This window comes from Bombus vancouverensis, chromosome 16 (assembly GCF_051014615.1).
Source record: "Bombus vancouverensis nearcticus chromosome 16, iyBomVanc1_principal, whole genome shotgun sequence".
In the NCBI taxonomy this organism is placed as follows: domain Eukaryota; kingdom Metazoa; phylum Arthropoda; class Insecta; order Hymenoptera; family Apidae; genus Bombus; species Bombus vancouverensis.
This window is the reverse complement of record NC_134926.1, coordinates 9,191,516-9,212,201: the sequence shown is the minus strand read 5'-3', so window position 1 is coordinate 9,212,201 and position 20,686 is coordinate 9,191,516. Positions and strand designations below refer to the sequence as shown.

The window sequence follows — 20,686 nt, the reverse complement described above, 5'->3', positions numbered from 1 at the left end:
CTCAGCTATTGTCCTCGGTTCGTCCTTACTACATGCTAGCGATGCACATTCCGGCCACCGTTGCCAGAAACGGCCGATCTCCCGTCATGTTACTTTCGGCGTGATCAAAAATTCCCTATCATCAAATCGCTCCACTTAACCAATAAATATCCCATAAATATCCCTCAAGCTTTCACGTTTAACTGACAACATGATACGCGAAGACGACAGCGCCATCTTGATCAATTGAATTAATATTATACAGGAAGTTTTACAAGTTGACATTAACATCGCAGTTTATGATCTATTAAATTGTTAATAAATTCCCTTGTACAAGGGTAACAAGTTTGATAGTAGAGAGTTTGATAAAAGAAGTAAACTCGCGCAAGTAAAGTTTTAAAACAAAGATATAAAATTCTAAAACTAGATTTCTACAATCTGTAAAAGATCATAAAATTTTACAAATAAATTATATACTGTCAAATAATCGCTAAACAATATTGTTAAGATGAAAATGTGTTAAATGTTCGTTGACATTTGGCAAAAGAAAGAAGTGGAAGATTAAAGGGTGGTATTTTCTAAAATTATGGAAGCTTCCAATTCCACGACTTTCCTTGAAACTGTCCCCACGAAAAGCACTCTAACCCCAGTTGCTGAAAGCGTGCTCATTCCCCCATTCACTGCCCACCTTGCTCATCATTTACGAGTTCTTTCGAGGCGTTCTTTCATCGTACGTGCCTCTACGCATCGTTCCCTTTCGTCTTATGAACGCTGTCGAGGTTATGACACTTTCTTTCATAACTCATCTACATTTCAATTTTTTATTACTCAATTTAAATATTTTTTTATGTATGAAATAGTAGATTCGTTCAATGTTTATTTTATTACAGGTGAGAGGCATACGAAATAGTTAAAAAGTAAGTTGTTAGGACTTGATGAAAAATCGTGGAAAGTTAAACAAGTCGAGATGAGAACCACTGACGCAAAGACCACACGAGTCTATCGTCCTCAAGAACTCTCGGTATGAGCGGGCAATGTTTTCAGCTCGGTCACTAGTGCCAAGGGAAAGCGCCCACAATGCAATCGAGGAACCTACCATCTCCCACAAAAACATGAGCTCGTGCCTACACTTGCATCTACCGAGATGCTCGAACAACTCGCGAATATTTCAAATCTAAACAAGTTTAACTCAATGCGTAATCTTGCAGATTATAAAATTATTAATTACCGAGTAATTGCATTTTACCCAAACTAATTTACAATGTGTTCATTATTATGGCTAGAAAGTTAGAAAGATGTTGTGTAATAATTTGCAACATGTGTGGGAAACCAATTCTAACCTATATAAAGCTAAATATACCCTATACAACATTTTTCTAGGAACTTCCAAATTATTCAATTCCCTCAACAGAAGCTAATATTCTATCTCACAATAATCTAATTGCAAATTGTTTAACATAACTCCAATTGTTTTAACAACTGCTATACTAACTGGGACCCATCGCCAGCTAAGTTTGGCCCACCTAGAATTTCTCTAAAAAGTTCCAAATTGGTCTTTCTTCTCGCTCTAATAATTCTAATATTAATTAATTCATCCTATGCAAAATGTTTCGAAAAAATTCCAAATTGTTAACTGTAATCCTACTCAACTCGAACCCATCGCTGCATGAGTTTGGCCTATACCGCGCACTCGGTCACTCGCACTGTCCACAGAGTCCGTCGGCCGTGTGTGCATTCACCAGGCCATCCGTACACGCATATCCCCACACAACCAACCTGAACGCGGTGGAACGACGACGGCGGCGAGGGCGAGGAGAGGACCTCGAGCAGCGCGGCTGTATATGTGGGCTAAAAATGATACGCTGGTTGAGGTGACGTCATGCGAAGTTAGTCCGTCTGCCGACGATTGCACTGGCTGCAGCTTCGCAGTTGTTACGCCCGGCAACGATGTGGCTCTGGCCGGCGTCAAAGTCGCCGCGCGTACTATCGTCGTTTTCGCGCTTCTTTATGCGAGTGGCGCGCCATCGGATCCGGTTCTCTGGCTATGCTCCCGAGGATCGATCACCAGGGACGGGTTCAGAGAGAGGCCAGAGCTTTGTTCGGTTGAATCGATCCGGGTATATAGGTTCTTGGGCGACGAGAATTTGGCTGGACGTCGAGCAAGGTCGAATTCTTTAGCATCGATTTATGAGCCAATATTTTTTCGCCTTTGCACCTTAACGCTTGCTTATCGTGGTTACACGTCTGACCACATGTCTTTGATAGGTTTCGGTTAGGATTGTTGGGTCTTATATTAGGATTATGTTCTGTAATGGCTGGAGAAATGACTGGAAAGAGGTTAGGACACGTTTTCAATAGACTTATTGTCCATTTTGTGTCCGAGTAATTTTTTAATTGGAATCATACATTAGTTTTAAATTGACATTATGGATTGCGATGATTTAGTTGGATTTGAAAAGATTAGGATAAATTTTGGAGACGTTTACCATAAATTGTAATTATAAATATTATAAATAAGTGGTTGTTCATTGAGTTTTAAATTATCGGGGTTATGATTTGGGAATCGTTTCAAATAAATGAAAAATCTTTAGTATCCCAGAATCTGAATTCTCTAGGAATCCTTGACATCCAAGTTTGAAATCTCAGATTTAGGGACCACAGATCTCTGAATCTATGTTCTAATATTTCATGTTAGTTTTGAACGCTACGTTGCTGTCCTCGGTGAAGAATCGCTCGTAATAAATTTAATCCTGAATATTCGCTGAATCTTGTCACCACGACAGAGATCAATGACTGCCATCATTGTTGAACCGAAAAAAGAGATAAACGAACGATTTGATGACTCTCAAGAGTTAATGAGATTTATCGATGGGTCTATTGACCTCCTTTTTATCCATTCTCGAACAACTTTTACAAGCCTTGGCAATTTACGAAAGTCCATTACTTTTTACATCGAAAGGATCGAAGATATTTAGGGGAATCGATGCTTCACGGTTCAGTCACAGTGAATGGCTTCATCGTGTTGTTGGACTGGCATCAAACCAACATTTGACAATTTTATATGCGCACATTTATATCATATAATATTCAATTTCTCAATTTTACTTTACGATTATTTATTTCGTCCACTTATTCCAAATAATTTTCGAAATTCTCTTTCACAATTTCCTTTATTATTTTTTATTATTTTTATCTTCTCCGATCAATTGTGTCGAATTTCTTTCGTAAAAACTGTACTTGTACGGCTTTTTTAACAACTATTTGATGAGGTTAGTTAGTAAACTATAAAACGTAGAATATAGAAAAGTTTCTCTCTTACGGTAGGGAAAGAAATCTTATTACAATAACAGGCTCGAACTATAGTAGAACAAGTTCCAATTTCCACTAATAGAGGTTAGTTTCCTAACGTTGATCAAGATTGTAGTACGCATAGTGGCTTTTTCTCATTTAATTCGTATCGGCGAATCTCGGTGGTAGAATATAAATTCTGCTCTAGTGCCACCAGTGAATATCAGTTGATCGCCACATCAGCTGACTACGAGCCGCGTCAAGGCTGCTGGAGAGATCAAATGAATAATGTACCCCTTTCAGCCAGCTGCATAACACATCTCGGATCATTTTTAAGACTCGTTCGATAATAATGCGCGATCGAGCACGCTACAAAGTATCCTCATGGTAATTCTCGTGTATTCATTACGACAGAAAAGCAAAAAACGATTTACGTATCGTCTGTTGACGCTAGGTTCGATCGAGAATCAACGTGGCTCGATGGATCATCGTATGTGGTCCGCGAAGAAGAAGAGGAAATCAGATTATTGAAATGATGTCACAACGTTAATATCAGCGAAGAAAAATGTTTATATGCGGAGGTTATTTATAAACGAAAATAAAAAGTAGAATAGACTGTGTCTAACTCTGTATGCAGATCGCTGACGCAAAACTAGCTGCGAAAAACCAAATATCTGCTGAATACGCGTGAATACCATTTGCCAGTTGTCTACAAAGGGGTCTGTTTACAGTGGAAATTACAAACTAGGTAGAAATTCGATTGGTTTAAAATCAACGTGGAAATAGTCATGGAAAAAATGTTTTAATGTTTTTAATTTTTCGTAGAATTTTTATAGATTTATAATAATAATTCAACGCATAACCTATAAACAATTAATTCTAACCTATTCGAAGCCAACACGATCAACGAGCTCCTCTCGCTCAATTTAATTTATAATTAAATTTACGATAATAGGTAAATTTAGTAATAAATAATCTTAAACCCGCGTTTAATATTTTCTAACCTAAAATATCCGACAAATTCCTATTACAATTACAATTAAATTTACAATAATAAGTAAATTTAATAATAAATAACTTTAAACCCACGTTTAATATTTTCTAACCTAAAATATCCGACAAATTCCTATTACAATTACAATTAAATTTACAATAATAAGTAAATTTAATAATAAATAACTTTAAATCCACGTTTAATATTTTCTAACCTAAAATATCCGACAAATTCCTGTTACAATGTTTCTTCCTTTTCAATCGACGAATTGAACAATAGGACAGAGAAGAAGTTTCGCCGGGAAAGAAGAAAGAATCCATTTGGTTCGATCTAGCGACCACCAATGAACATGTCAGCCAGAAATACCTTGCACCTAGCTATCAATTGCGTAAGTATCTTGCCAGGCAAATAGTTATTGACCTTTATTGCCGCCAGAGTCAATGTAACAATGGCTCTCAGGTTAAGTTATTAGAAACACAACATTTCACTTTGATCAGGCCCTCTATTTCTATCTCTATACTCCTTAAGGAGAACATGTTGCCATTTTATTGAAAGTAAAGTCAGCTGAGAGACACTGGGCTCGTTTAAATCCAACAGGCGTCGCGAAACGAAGAAATTGAACAGCCGAGACAGTCGATTGCGTTTTTGAAGCGCACCGTCGCGAATTTAACCAACTTTGATTTTGTCGTTCAGCAAACAATTACGAATATTTACAAATTTTGCATAAAACTATTAACAATAATATTAATTAAATCGATTTCCTATTATAAAACCAATTAAAATTCATAGAAACTTAATCCTCTATGTTAATCTTCCTCAAGCCCAATCCTTATCAAAATTCTTAACAAACTTCGACATATCCGTTCTCAGATCTGAATCTCTCGTGATCTGTTCTTTAAAGATAAGATTACGAGTTCAGATAATATCCTCGAACCTCTACAATCGACGCAGATAATCAAGTTCAAATAAAATAAGTTATCAAGTAATAGAACTAACCAGAATTTTCGATCTAACCTAAAATTCTAACCTCACCGAACATAACCAAAATAATTCTGAGAAGTTATAAAAGAAACAAGAAAAATTCTGAAATCAGAATTTGAAAATACTCTGTAAAAAAAAGAGGGAAATAAAAATTCCTCAAGCTGAAAAATAAGATACTAAAATAAAATTTTGAAGTCGAAAAATTTTGAAAATCTGACGAATAGAATAAAATTTCGCGTTGGCAAGCTTAAAGAAGGAAATCATTACAAATTGGTAGGGATATTCTGAATTAAATCTCATCAGAAGAATTGCCATCTACGTGTAATTTTCCACAATACCGTGGAATCGAGCCGATAAGGAGCAATTTGATCGTCACACTGCATTTACCTCGGGCTGGTTTCCGCGCGTGGAAAGCCACGAAAGCGAATGTTGGATAACAACAATGATCCTGCCGAGATCCATCGACAATATGTAAACCTAATTATTCCGTACGCCCAACCGTAAGCCAGCCAACTTTCTTTTATTGCGTCGTCTAAATCGCTGTATAAAGCTGATATCTCGAATTTACTCAGCGTTTCTTCGGATTAAGTCGTCAGACCAATTGATCATGAAAAAAATTCCCCTCAATAATATAATCCGAGAAATTATTTCGAATGGCAGAATCTAAGCAATTTAACAAAATTTCAATTTTTAATAAATTCCGATATAACTGAGTTTAAAAGGAATTTATAATTAAGTGAAAAATTGTGTACATTAATGGTTTATTTTAAATTGGATTTCTGGATTTAATTAACAGATAATAAAATGAAATTGGATTGCCTTAATATTGTGCGAATTTTGTATTATTTTTGTTCGTATATGGATATTGAAATGGATGAAGTTGCAATTTCGAGTTATTTTTGTCGTCGAACGGAGAAAGACTTTATCTGAAGGCAAGGCAAACACGATCGTATAATTTTATCAGACAGCCTGTTACGACATCGGCGAGGTCAACGAAATGCGTTTTCCAGCAGAACGTACGAATTGCAACTTATCGCGAATATTATCTGGTAATTGCATTACGATGTTCGAAGACCTTGCGAGAAGTGTATCGCCAAGAAGTTTACGAGAAACCACGATTATTATATTTACTCACAAATTAAAGTCATAAATATAATTTACATTACTTTTGGAGATTAACATTGCGGAATAACTGAGAATAATAACCTCTAAAGTTAGTGGCTAGAATGAAATTTCATTCCAAATCATTATACGACGAATACGACTGTTTCGAAAAGAAACTAAAGAAATGATTGTTGTTGTGATACGTAATTTTATTAGAAAATCCGAACTTAAACCAAAGTAAATGTAAATACATAATGCTAGACAACAACTGTACGCAATGTTACTATATAAAAATATATAGCCTTCTAATTTTTTATTACTTATTAAAACCTCCTATTTATGATTGATGAAACTTCCTAACCTTAATGTTCAAGATCATCAAGAAAGTTGCCAATCGATCACTTTACATATTACATATTTACGTTTCAAAACTCACAACATCCTCCATTCACTTTTGTTCGAAACTTCTAACCTCAAAACCCAGAACCAAACCATAGAAACTTTATACCAATACGCCATTCCTGTTCTATGCCACCAGAAACACCTTTTACTCTTTATCCTTATTTATTTGACGCTCTTATATGATGCTGTAGATATTTTTAGACATCATATGTATTCTATACATTTTTATACCTTTCATCTTTCCATAAATACATAAAATTTCAAAAATTAATTGGATGTAAAATTGCAAGTAAAACCTAACCTAAACATTACCAAATCACAGAGAATCGTGAGTTTCACTTTCTGCAAATCTAATTTATTTATTATATTACGGATTTCATTTTCTGCATATGATAGGTCTTGTTTTCTATAAATATAATTTATTTATTATAAAAAATCCATTATATGTGTATTCTAACGCAATTTTGGTAAACATACCAAAGATCAAATCCCTAAAAATTTGTTTAAATTAAATTAATTCGCAATCTACTTATAATATTAGTTGAAACTCTTGAAAAAAATGTAGCTTTAGGTATATAAAGCGAAAAATATATCCGGAAACTTTCGCGCATGACCGTATCTTTCATGGCCAGGTCAACGATATTTCGCAGCGAAACACGTCGAAATGTCGCGAGTTCATCGTTTTCCATTCGTGTGGCCACCGTCTCGGATTGTTTTCGAGACGCGTCGTTTTATCGGAGAAGAAGAACCGTGTGGCGACACGATAAAATTAAATGTTCGGTGGCTTGACCCGGCTCGACTTCACGTGATTATTACTCGAGTTGAAAACATTAGACTCAGCTCGAGATGCACCGCGGCGCATACTGATTGCGTCACGCTCGAAAAATAGGCACGCGTCCCAATTTCGCGAGTGTTTTGACCGGACGTTTCTCGGTAAACGTCCGTCCCCTGATTAACAGACGCGACACTCGACGTCAGGTTGCCAGACCTCTTTGATCCGCCGCCGATTTTATCGGCCATTTGCTTCGTTGACAAACGAAAATGTTGCTCTCGTTGATAGCACCTTGTTTCGAGATGATGCCGGTTAGAATTTTCGCGATAGCTTTCTATATCGAAGTTAGGAAGTTTAATTGGGAATAAATGGTGGATCTGGATTTAATTCTTGGTTAGAAATTAAATCCAGGATTTTTAATGCTTTGAACTATACTCTGATCAAATTGTAGATAGGTTTGGACTAGAATGACAAGTTCGGACTTCTAACGTTTGGTATGATATGTGGCAATAACAGGGAATTCATGATACCCCTTCGCAGATGTATGTCTATCATGCAATTTGTCACGAAACTTTTATATTAAACTATCGTCTAACCTCCTACCTCTATCTTACATCCATCGTCAAAGATACAAATTCTCCCATTTACCAGAAAGGGTAAAAATACCTCTTCACACAAAAATTCCCTAGGACCACAAAAGGCAGAAGAAGTTTCAAGCGCGTTTCATGCTCCAGTAAGACGTGCGTCGCGTTTTAAAAGGATCGTTGCCGAGCGAGACGTAATCCCTACGGCGAAGATCTGGCTCGCAAATGCCTCGGTGGCCTGGTTAAAAATGCATTTCGCCCGAGAAGGGTTTCCCCGTCCCGGAAGGGGGATAACCTATGCATGGGTTCAGCCAATAAGCCGAAAAGGGGTCGGTAACATAGGGAATCGGGCGACTTCGGTCGGTCAGGCAGAATAAATCGCATGAACGAGCTCGAAATCGAAGTGGTATCGATTCTTAGGCTAGCGAGGTAGCTTGAAAAAGAGAATAAAGAAGTCCTGCTTGCTCTGTCCGGTTAGATAACACAGGGTCACCAGGTCATCTTTGTCTTCCGACAACATATCCCTGGTTTCCCTGGAATAAACTCGCGTATATCGTTGTTACGCTCGCATATTTCTGGAGATGGGTCGTCGCCTCTATTATTTAACTAGAGATTGCTGGTGTATAGCGATGGCCTCAAGTACGTCGCATTCGCTCACTAAATTCCATCCTTTTCTAACCATTTCAAAAGAAGAAGAGCGACACATTAAACCAGGCTCGAATCTAACTAGCAAATACGAATCCTCTACGAGTACTTTGGCAAATAAAGAAGTAGCCCGAAGAAGAAGAGATATCGGTCGAGTTGTTTTGAAACATTACGAACACTTTACTAAAGATGTTCTATTCGCTCAAAACTGTTTTTCACGGCTACTATATGGAATTTGGTCCGGTCACTAGTTAATGATCACATGGCGCTAGTGTAGCATCATCGGTCGCCATAGTATTAAGCTTCCATTGTGGTTAACGAAGAAAAATCTTAAACTCCGTTCATACAAACTTTCACAGAATTAGCGCTATAGTGGAATTGTCAATGAAGAATCGTATATGATCAGTATGACGTAGTATTCGAACTCTATGAAATGAACTTTGAGCGTTGAATTTGATTCGAATTTATAGGTACGTTTTAAACTTCATCCCATCACTAGCGATGCACTCTGTGACTGTGACAGATACCCGAGGCGCATGCGCCCTTCGCGCGCTACGATTCTTTTCGTCAAATATCTGATTCCCGATTGTACGTTCTTTTCCCTTTCGGTCTTTTATATTGAAAGCAAACATTGGCGATTAAATATTTTCTTTGCGCACTCGCACGGCCGAGAATAAGCCTGATAATTCGAGCGAAAGTGGATGAATAAGAGCGGTTGTTTTCGAATTGTTGAAGATTATTGTGGTTCGAGTTGATTTATCAGGCAACTAAGCTTTGAAAAACAAAGAGTCGCAGATATTTCAGATTCTTGGGAAATGATCGATACTGAATGTATCGAAGATTTTGTGCGAATTGCGCTGCGTTTGTTAAGTTGGCCTAAATTAGTTCAACCGCAGGAGGGAGTGGGGGTGGGGGGTGGGGACGATGAAAAATTTTTTATCTTAAATTTATTCCAAATTTATCCTACATTATCGAGTTAGATTTATATTAGATATTTATCGTTACTTATATACACATTACTTTTATCTACTTATAATCATAAAATTTTACAAATTCGGAAAAAAATTTGCTTAAAATCGCGTATTTTTAAGTAATCGAATAAACGATCAAAGAATTTAACTTTTACTGTTTCAGATACATAAACTGGCCTGGTATTATCTAGTCTGTGAAAAGGAGTCACGTAGCGAGTGATTATTCCGATCTCATTTGCATTTGAAATTTCGCGTTTCGTGAGACTACGTCGATTTAGACTTGGCCTAGTTACGAGTTGGACAAACATCGTTCCCTGAACTTTAAATTACCGCCTTTTCTACAACAGTGTCCAGTCTGCAATTTTTCGCGAAAACGACCAAAAAAAAAAAAAAAAAAGAAAAAAATTCCTTCATTCGCTGCTGTAAAATCTCTGTCAGTTGTTACGTACGCTATCACCTATAAGTATTTGAACACCTGGTGCAATTCGGTTGATATTTTTGTTATATTTTTGCAGTCTCGGTCGTGGAACGTTTCCCTACTGTTAATTCTTTACCACTTGCCACAACTGGGATCAAATGCTCTGCTAAATTTAAACTGATACTAGGAATAGCTCTGCATAAACTGAAACCGAGAAACTATACCTGCATCGCTCAAGTTCCATGTTTATCTGTAACGAATAGCTGACATTTCATAAAATTTCTAGAAACTTTTGCAATGTGCCGAGAAACACGCATAATATATTTCAATCGCTTTGAAACCGCGACATTGATTAGTCACACTTAACGTCACCTAACTCGCATATCTTTTCATCATTAATTTTCGCCTATCGTTAATTATTTATTTATGCCGATTAGTATTATATATTTACGTTAACGTTACTGCTAATAATATATGTCTTTATCAATATCTATTAATTGTTTATTCATTAATTAATTATTCATTTACACGCTTATATTTGTCGACTTTTCAGCCATTTATCGCGGGAAGACAGTGTCGCGCAAAAGTTATTGAAATAGAGTTGCCCGAAGTAGAATAGGACGTTCGTGCACAGACCGTATAGTCGATTCGATTCTCAATTCTCGCTTTCGATCGTATTGCTCTTTTATTTCTACTGATTAATTCGAAATATTGCTTTTATCAATGTCTATTAACTGTACATAGTTGTCTAGGATAAAAAGATCAGAGGTTAAAATCAGGTGTGAATAGATTTCATTATTGGCCGATTAAATGTAATAACAGGAGCGTGTAGCGTGTGAAGGAAATTTCACTCGGAGAACGGACAAAGGCCTGCGAGGTAGTCGCCGAAAGGAAAACAAAATTTTTTAGTTGATCAAACATTCTGACCTCGGACGAGCCTCGATTACGAACGCCATAAACATTGCAGAATATACGAGCGGCTGGAAACACGGTCATAAAGTGCTTAAAAGTGAATATCCATTAGAATTCTTCCATTCACGCTGAACCTGTGTCGATAAAAAAAGAAGAAGAGATTTCAAAGTAGAATTATTCGAATAAACGAGAGAGAGAGAGAGAATAAAAAGAATCTGACAAAAATCAAGAAATTAAAAAACCGAAAAACCTAAAAGGAACGTTCCACTCGAGTAAAAGTATAAAAGTATGAAATACGCGAAAGTATAAAAATCTAATTCGGCGTCCTAAAAGTCCAGAATAACCGAGGGCTGTAATTTTCGTCAAAAAGATCGAAAAAGATTTATCCCGCGATCCTCTCGAGTCAGGAATTTTGCTGGAAAAACGACGAGATGAAAAATGAGGTAAATAAAAGTATCATAGTACATAAAATAAGATAAAATAAAATAAGAAGAACAAATACTTTGCAAAGTTGTTAAATTGGACGTGCAACTGGTGAAAGAACTCCTTCGATGCAAAGGTAGGAGAGAACGCGTGGACGAGGCGATCGACGACATCGTCTGGCCGTGACAAAGGGACCATTTTAAATTTCGAAGCGGAGAGAAAAGAAAAGGAATGGCGAGAAAAATAGCAGAACTGCAACGCGGTCACGGTGTAGAAATCGGAACGCTAAAGGCTGTTTTTCAAGTCGGCGTCCGTCCTTACGTAACTACGCGGCGCGCCGCGTGGTGCGCGTGTGTGCACAAGCTCATTCGTGTACAGTGTACACCTAAAGAAACAGAAAACTCGTCAGAGAACTACAGAAGGCAGAACACGGCGGTCCGTGTTTATCGCCGTCTTTTATTCCTTAAATCTGTTCCACACGAACCTACACTTTTATTACTCTTTCTACCAATTTCTTTATCCTTATTGGTTATTTCCTAATGTTCGTTTTCTATTCGAAATACCAATACGTTCTTTGGCATTTGACAAATTTAACAAGATTTAACAAGGAAAGAAAGAAAATTATCGCGAATGTTTCCTACAGCTTGTTGTCTGTCTTGTTCTCTATACCAAACTCACATATCGATTAAACTTTCAATTTATAAAATGTCTATCTTTTTTTAACAGAAAGAAAGGAAGTTTAGGATCGCGACGCTACCGTACGATGATAAGGGAATTAGATAGAATAAGATAACGCAACAGTTTTGTTTTAAACATTGGGACACTTACGCAGAAGTAAATCAATTTGAAATATCATTGTGAAATTACCAAACGTCTTATCATAGAACGCACGCTCAGTGTCGTGCAATTGAAACTTTTCGATGAGACTTATTCGCCGATAGACTTGGTGGTTTGCGTTACACGGTACGCAAGTTGAATTGTGTTAAACTAAAACGAATCGTCGATCGGAATTCTAGTGGATTGTTAATCTGAAAAATAAACAAGTACCGTAATACTTATGAGTAATGAAAGTACACGTATCTGCGCGTGCAAGAAGCGTTATTCTTGTTGGTGTGACGACACTGGATGTGCACCGTGATAATGCACGGTTCTTATCAGCCTCCGGAGGAGAACCGTGAGCTGCCTGTGGCTACGCCGCCTTATCGCGCCCGCTATCGATGTAACATCGGATAAAACCACGACTCGAAGAACGCTTTGAGCTGTTCGAAAGAAATATATCGTTGGGAAAAATTCGAGATTAAAAGAGACGCCTGGAACGACTGAGCGAGTGCAGTGCGAGCAATCGTTCTTCTCTCTGTTTCTCTCTTTCGTGTAGGACGTTGTGTTGGCTGATTAAGCAGGCCTCCGGACCACGTTGGAAAAAGTTGGACGAATTTCGATGATACGCGAGAACGTTATACGATATCGTTTGAAACACTAAAGCGGTATTACGACGAAGGTTTGCGTAGCACTTGGTTTCTGAAATTGACGAGAGGAACGATACTCGGATCCGGAAATAAAACAAAGGAATTGAACATTTCTAATCGGCCAATTTTAAGATTCTGATGCTTTAAAATTCTTAATATTTCTACGTTCTTAATATTTCGGCTTTTTAATTCCTAAATCTTTTAAGACTCGAGACTTTTTTTTTTAATTTAAAAAGTTCAAGGCTGCAAATTGGAAATTTCCTGTATCGTGTAATTTATAAATTGCAATTTAAATTCGAACGTTTTCTGTTTTCACTGCGTTTCAGAATATTAGGTAACGAACAAGAGAGATAATTTCGTATTCGACGATAAGCGATTTAAGACAACTGGAACGGTTTTCCATAACGTTTCTAAAACACGTTCACTCGTTATTCTACAACGTGCTACTTTTTCTAAAAACATTCACGTCCCTTCGGCATTGGTAACTATCTGAGAAAAGAACGTCCGTACGATTCTCGAACAAATGGTAAATTTTCTGCGAAAGATCGCAATCCTCCGTTCCATTTTCGATTGCAACACGTTCACGAATCTCCTTTCGCAAAAGCTGAATAATTCTTCGGCTATACCACGCAATATGACGAAATTCACCTACGTTTAACATTAACATTTATATCGACGATTTCGATTCCTTTTTAAATGGACATATCAGTTCAGAGACTGTATTATTGTACTGTGTACTGTTTTATCGATAAAGATCAGCCTCGAAAAGATTGCAAATTCCGTGCTGAATTTTGACAATCATTTGAGCGAAGAGAATGGTTATTGGAAGCTTGCGAAACTATGGCTCCACTAATTTCATTGCGAAATGTTGGATTTTTTTTTTCTTTTTTTTAGGTTAGATTCAATGTTTTGTCGAATATTGCGACGGAACCTCAAAGCAATTTCGCTGGACCGTAGCCTGTCGGTGGTTGCCAGATATTCCATCGAAATTTACTATACAGATATATTGCGAAAATTTATTTTCACAGAGAGTTGGATTTTCATGTCAAAATGAAATTTGTTAACGTTGAAAAACTGACTCGCAAAAGTTTGATTTCGTAAAGTGATCCGCGATCGAAATTTACTATAAAAAATCTACTATGAGAACATATATTTCAACAAAAACTTAAATATTCGATAGATTTGAACGGAACTTGCTTTACATTCGAAAGATCGGTTACCTTGCCTCGACCAATATGTAATTCAAAAAATAAAATAATATCGCGCGATTAATTTCTCCTTTTAAAATTATATCCTCTAGAAAAATAATTTTCCTAGACTATACTAAAATACTGGAGATTACAAAAAAACTAGAGATAAAAACAAAAAGCTTCTTAAGCCTATCGATTAAATCTATCGATTGTAACTAGGATAATCCTTTAGTTACTATTTCTTATAACTAACGCATCTGCATATGGATGGCGAACACGAACTCGCGTTGTCATTTTCAACATAATATCGCGCGACTAATATCTCCTTTTAAAATTATATCCCCTAGAAAAAAAATTTCCTAAATTATACTAAAAAAAAAAAAAATAAATTCAGAATTATATTTTACTTCGTTATATTTTCAAACGATACGTTACAGAAATTATATTTTTTTAAGAACATTCAAAAGATCGATTAACTTGCCTCGACTAATATGTAATTCAAAAAATAAAATTTCGTGCGATTAATTTCTCCTTTTAAAATTATATCCCATAGAAAAAAAATTTCCTAAATTATACTAAAAAAAAAAATAATTCAGAATTATATTTTACTTCGTTATATTTTCAAACGATACGTTACAGAAATTATATTTTTTTAAAAACATTCAAAAGATCGATTAACTTGCCTCGACTAATATGTAATTCAAAAAATAAAATTTCGTGCGATTAATTTCTCCTTTTAAAATTATATCCCATAGAAAAAAATTTCCTAAATTATACTAAAAAAAAAAAAAATAAATTCAGAATTATATTTTACTTCGTTATATTTTCAAACGATACGTTACAGAAATTATATTTTTTTAAGAACATTCAAAAGATCGATTAACTTGCCTCGACTAATATGTAATTCAAAAAATAAAATTTCGTGCGATTAATTTCTCCTTTTAAAATTATATCCCATAGAAAAAAAATTTCCTAAATTATACTAAAAAAAAAAAAAAAATAATTCAGAATTATATTTTACTTCGTTATATTTTCAAACGATACGTTACAGAAATTATATTTTTTTAAGAACATTCAAAAGATCGATTAACTTGCCTCGACTAATATGTAATTCAAAAAATAAAATTTCGTGCGATTAATTTCTCCTTTTAAAATTATATCCCATAGAAAAAAAATTTCCTAAATTATACTAAAAAAAAAAAAAATAAATTCAGAATTATATTTTACTTCGTTATATTTTCAAACGATACGTTACAGAAATTATATTTTTTTAAGAACATTCAAAAGATCGATTAACTTGTCTCGACTAATATGTAATTCAAAAAATAAAATTTCGTGCGATTAATTTCTCCTTTTAAAATTATATCCCCTAGAAAAAAAATTTCCTAAATTATACTAAAAAAAAAAAAATAATTCAGAATTATATTTTACTTCGTTATATTTTCAAACGATACGTTACAGAAATTATATTTTTTTAAGAACATTCAAAAGATCGATTAACTTGCCTCGACTAATATGTAATTCAAAAAATAAAATTTCGTGCGATTAATTTCTCCTTTTAAAATTATATCCCATAGAAAAAAAATTTCCTAAATTATACTAAAAAAAAAAAAAAATAAATTCAGAATTATATTTTACTTCGTTATATTTTCAAACGATACGTTACAGAAATTATATTCTTTTAAGGAGGACATTCAAGATTTTCCTAAAAAATATCGATCGTTTGAAAAATCGATGGTTCGATCTTAAAAACATTTATCGACGAATCGCTATTCTAACATCCGTTCGACAAGCGTCAACCACCGTTCTCAATCCAGAGTGCTTGCTCTCGGATTCGTTCCAATCAGTAACGATATCTCTAGATTTAAATTTCCAAGCGACGGCGACCAGTCGTTAAATTTGAATTTGTAATAAGAACGTTGCGAGGGACACTTCCACGCAGAAAGCCCGTGTCGTGTTCTCTCTACGACCAATCAGGGTTATCCATCTTCCTCGTTTCCAAGCAAATCGTTACTCTCTCGATTAAATGAACAATTTATAAGAAACTATCTGAAATCGTAAAAATACGAGGAAATGGAATTACAATGGAAAGAGAAAGTTTACGTTAGAAGATGGACAAAAGCTGTTGTTGCATAATTAAATTATATGGAAGTTGAGTTTTGTAAATTAAATTCTTCGTGCAAATAAATATCAACATTATGTTGTGGTGGTAAAATCGAAAGACGTATAGAACGTCGATTAGTTAGAGTATCGAACGAATCGATTGAAATAATATTATTGACGAAATTTTGCAAGTCACTAGTTACAAGTTGTCGGGGACTTAAAGCAGTCTGTTGTATAAGTCGTACAAGAAACACGTTTCTTCGGGAAAAGAATTTGCAATTATAAATTACGAGTTCTTTGACTATTCCCGTTTGATGAATCATTGTGAAATTGTAAGAATAGAAGTCGAGCTAATATATCTGCAGAAAATTGACGGATTTCAGGAACTCAAAGATCTGACATTCCGAAGACCGAAATGTTTGAATATTTGCAAATTCGGAAATTTGAAACTGCGCGCGCATGTAGATTCGGAAATTTTCAATTTTCGAAACCCGAGAATTTCACGCTTTGGAAAGCCGAAACTTTCGCATTCCGCGCTCCTGAAATTCGAAACCTGGCGCGTTTTACGAAATTGAAAAATCTGGAATTTTGGAAACTCGACCAGCGAATATTTCGCAGTCTGGAAAGTTCGAAACTTTTCCACGTACGAAACTCCGTAACCTTGCACGCAGAGAAATGCCAAAGCTCGCACGTTTCGAACCTATCGCTTGTTCAAATTTGCAAATTTGCGAAAACCAAATTTCCACCAAATCTCGACTATTCGTTTTCAATGCTTCCGTTGACATTTTCATTAATAACAATTGAATATATTGCACACAGAATACACAACCGAAAGCATAGAATTTTCTGCACACTTAACACGCTTGTTTACTCGAGTCAACTGGCCACTGACCACGGGAAAATTGCGCGCCAGGATGACACCAGCGTAATACGGCGTGTCACCGTCTCGCGGTGACACAGTGCGCGCGCGAAAGAATTCGCTTTATGCACGTACACGCAGTCATAGTTTACATCGGTATAGTGACGCCTGTGCACTATTCGTCGCAGATAGGGCCGTATATTTTTAGAACGTATTCTATTTCCGAGAGAGGTGGGCTTGCGATACGCTCGGCCGATATTTGTCGCGAGTACACGCGTCTCTCGCTATTTACGGGAGGAATCGAAAGTGAATCGGAATCCGACTCTACTCTCGCGAACCAGCCACTTTCGTTTCATTCATTGCCACAGATGACGAACGTGCAATAACAATTTTTATACAGGGTGGTTGGTAACTGGTGGTCCGAGCGAAAAGGGGATGATTCCAGGCGAAAAAAGAAGTCGAAAATATAGAATAACAATTTTTCGTTTTTGAGAAAATCCACTTTGAATTTTCGCTTTATCACGCCTCCTTGTAACGGATCTCGCTGTAGATCGTTGTCCCGATGGAAAAATTTAACAAAAAAAAATTGAAAAAAAATATTTTTTATTCTATATTCACCCTCTTTCCGCTTGTACCATCAGTTACCAATCACCCTGTATAATACGCGTATATAGTAAGTTTGTGAAAAGTCGTTAGATTTTGAAACGTTAGCGAAGAGCTAGATCGAGCTAGCGAGTCGTCCGACCTTCGTTTTTGAAGCGTACAGTTCTATTCCTTTCGCGAGGATCTTCACACAATTTGAAACTCTTCGAAACCTTCGATCTAGAGATTTAAATCGCGAGTAACGCATTTGCTACTTCGTTACTCGACATTGCGTACGTGTATCGTGTTTCACGATTAATTCGGACTTAATTTTAAGCTGCGAAATGGTCGTGCCATTTACAAAGAGAAATAAATCTCAGGCGATATTACTGAATATTAAATACTATCGAATATAAGTAGCAAAAAAAAAAAAAAACAAACAAGACAATCTATGATAATAGCCACGTTAGTATGCCAAAGCTTTGGAAAAATAAAAGCAAAATTTTGCTTCGATCCATTACGATAAATAACCTCTTAGTAACTAACCTACCAAACGTCCAAGAAAATAGATATGAAAATAGAGTAGAAACTGTTCAACCAAGTAAACAAATACGAATGACAACCTATCCAATTGCGTATCTTAAAAATTGCATAAATAAGTATGCAAACACGAGTATACTCGTAGTGAATGAAAAATTGATCAAGGATCTAATAGAAAGTAAAATGATGGATTAATCTTCGATTCATCCGTGCCTCAGATGCAAAAGATAAATATCAAATGGAATTAATGAAAGAACGGTATCCCGGTTGGCAGGGAGTAAAGCAAAGTTTATCCCGGCGCATAAATTGAACGTGACGAGGGAGAGAGCGCGGTTAGGGTGCGCGCGAGCGCGCACCAACACACTGCCGACCCACTGCCGGTCCCCGATCTGACCTCGCGCGCACATTCGTTCACGAACCTACCTCACTTTGCCCCGCGACAGACGTAAACAAAACCGTGCAGCGTCCCATAAACAGCCATCTATACACGACGTCGTTATTAAACCACCTCACGCGTCTTACTTCGCAAACAATTAAATAACGGAGAAAATAAGGACAAAACGAGGAGAATCGTGTTTTTGCATAATGACGATTATCTAGGCGGATAGTAGCCTATTATGTTTCACGGAGGAAATAATCGAGAAAGAGAAACGTAAATAAAATCTTCTTCCGCCTATGGTAACTGCTAACCAAAAGTTATTCTATAAAGAGGCAATGTACGATACGATTAATCGGAATGATGTGTACGCGATAAGTGTATTAACCTACTCAAGCGTCGAATTTCAGCGGTAAAATGCTGCGGAGGAAAGTACGTGTCTTTGTTTCTTCGAATAATTATAATTCACGATGAAGTTTCCATCGAACTTACATCGAAGTTTATCGGTAAAACGGAAGAAAGAAAGAACGAAACATCGAAATAAAATCGTGTTTCACGTACGTCGATTACTCACAGTGGACGATATATAGGCAGTCAGTTTAAAGTATCAAAGTTGCGAGGCGTCAAACTCGGGGAAAAAAAAGAAGGTAAATAAAATCGCATGTAAACGCGTATACCGTACGATAATTACACGCGTAAAGAAATATATACGATGAACTTAGTGACCATTGACGAATCAAATCCTATCTATTCTTCGTAATTCGGTAAGAAAATAATTCACTGATAAAATAATCCTCGAAAAGATATATAGTTTCGTGGATGATAACTACTCACATAACGAGGTGTACACGATGAACCGACGGTGGCCAGCGAGCGACACGGTCCCCTCGAGCACAGGCGCCAAATCGAGAAACACTTGCACTGCGTTATTACAAATACACGTGTGTCACACGTCACTGATTTCCCGGATCAGTCTGTGAAATACACCACGGAAGAGAAAACGATGCACGAAATCCTAGAAGACGATGAAAATGTAGGAGCACCGGGATCGTGGGCCTCGCCTCGCCTCGACGAAAACCACCACACGTCCGCGCGTCGTTTTCGTCTGCCTATTAAGGGAGTGTTCCCCTTTGACGCACCACCTCGTCGATATTTACTTTTTTTCTTTTTTTTTTCTTTCGCTATGTTATTCTCGCCGTCGTTTCACTCTCCGTCGACGACATTCACCGTGTGGTCGTGGTTTTCTATGTATCGGTGAAAGGGGAGCGACGTTGGTTCGTGTCTCGCGTGTGCACGGCTCTTTTTCTCTCTATACGCGTGTTTCTGTCTATCCACTTCTCTAGCTGAATTATATTGTTACTTCTTCTTTTCTTTTTTGTTCGCAGGTTCAGAGACACAAAACACGGGTTACGGGGAATATTATATACACCGGGTGGCCGTATACGCGAACACGGCCAAACAAAACAGACCAGAAGACGTTTTCGAGCTATTACGCACGTTACAAACTCCGCTCACCGCTGAGAGTGCAAGCGCGCGACTGCGGCGCCCGACGCCGCTTATGCGCCGGCCGACTGCTTCCTGACTCGGCCGCCGTCCTCGACAGTGGCGCCACCGGCGAGCCACTGCCCTATCACTGGTCGCGCACCGAATTTTGGTGCCTCGAGGCACGCAACGCGTCGCCGTGCCGCGCCGCTCGTAGGCCACCGCTCTTTCTTTTACGCGTTTCCGCGCGACGCGACGCTTTTCGCGACCCTTCGTCAGACATTGTCGGATATTGAAATAGGAGCCGCGTATACGACTATGGGCTCGTATATGAACGAACGACCATATGAGACTGGAAATAGCGAGACGGGTTAAGTGAAAGGGGAACGAGGTTTTGGAAGTTGCTTACTGGAAGGTGTGTCGATAGACGCGCGATCAGTTTGTGACTCATAAATTACGAGATTATTCGATATTGCTTTAAACGTCTACGATTCTGCGGAATGAAATATATGCAGGAATGCACGTTTCGTAGAATTGTTTACGATAGCTGAATGAACGTCTATTTTAATTCTGCGATGTATCGGTAGATATAGAGACGAGATTGGGCAATTGATT

The 20,686-nt window shown here is 37.0% G+C and overlaps 1 protein-coding gene across 1 annotated transcript in view; it reads right to left on the bottom strand.

The window, feature by feature from the left end:
* The window catches only part of Ecr (ecdysone receptor), a 150,852-nt gene extending 130,711 nt beyond the window's left edge, over positions 1-20,141 (bottom strand). Inside the window, exon 1 of the mRNA XM_033340771.2 lies at positions 19,424-20,141. The gene's annotated coding sequence lies outside the window, so the exon portion shown is untranslated. The remainder of the gene's footprint in view (positions 1-19,423) is intronic.
* Positions 20,142-20,686: the final 545 nt, after the last annotated feature.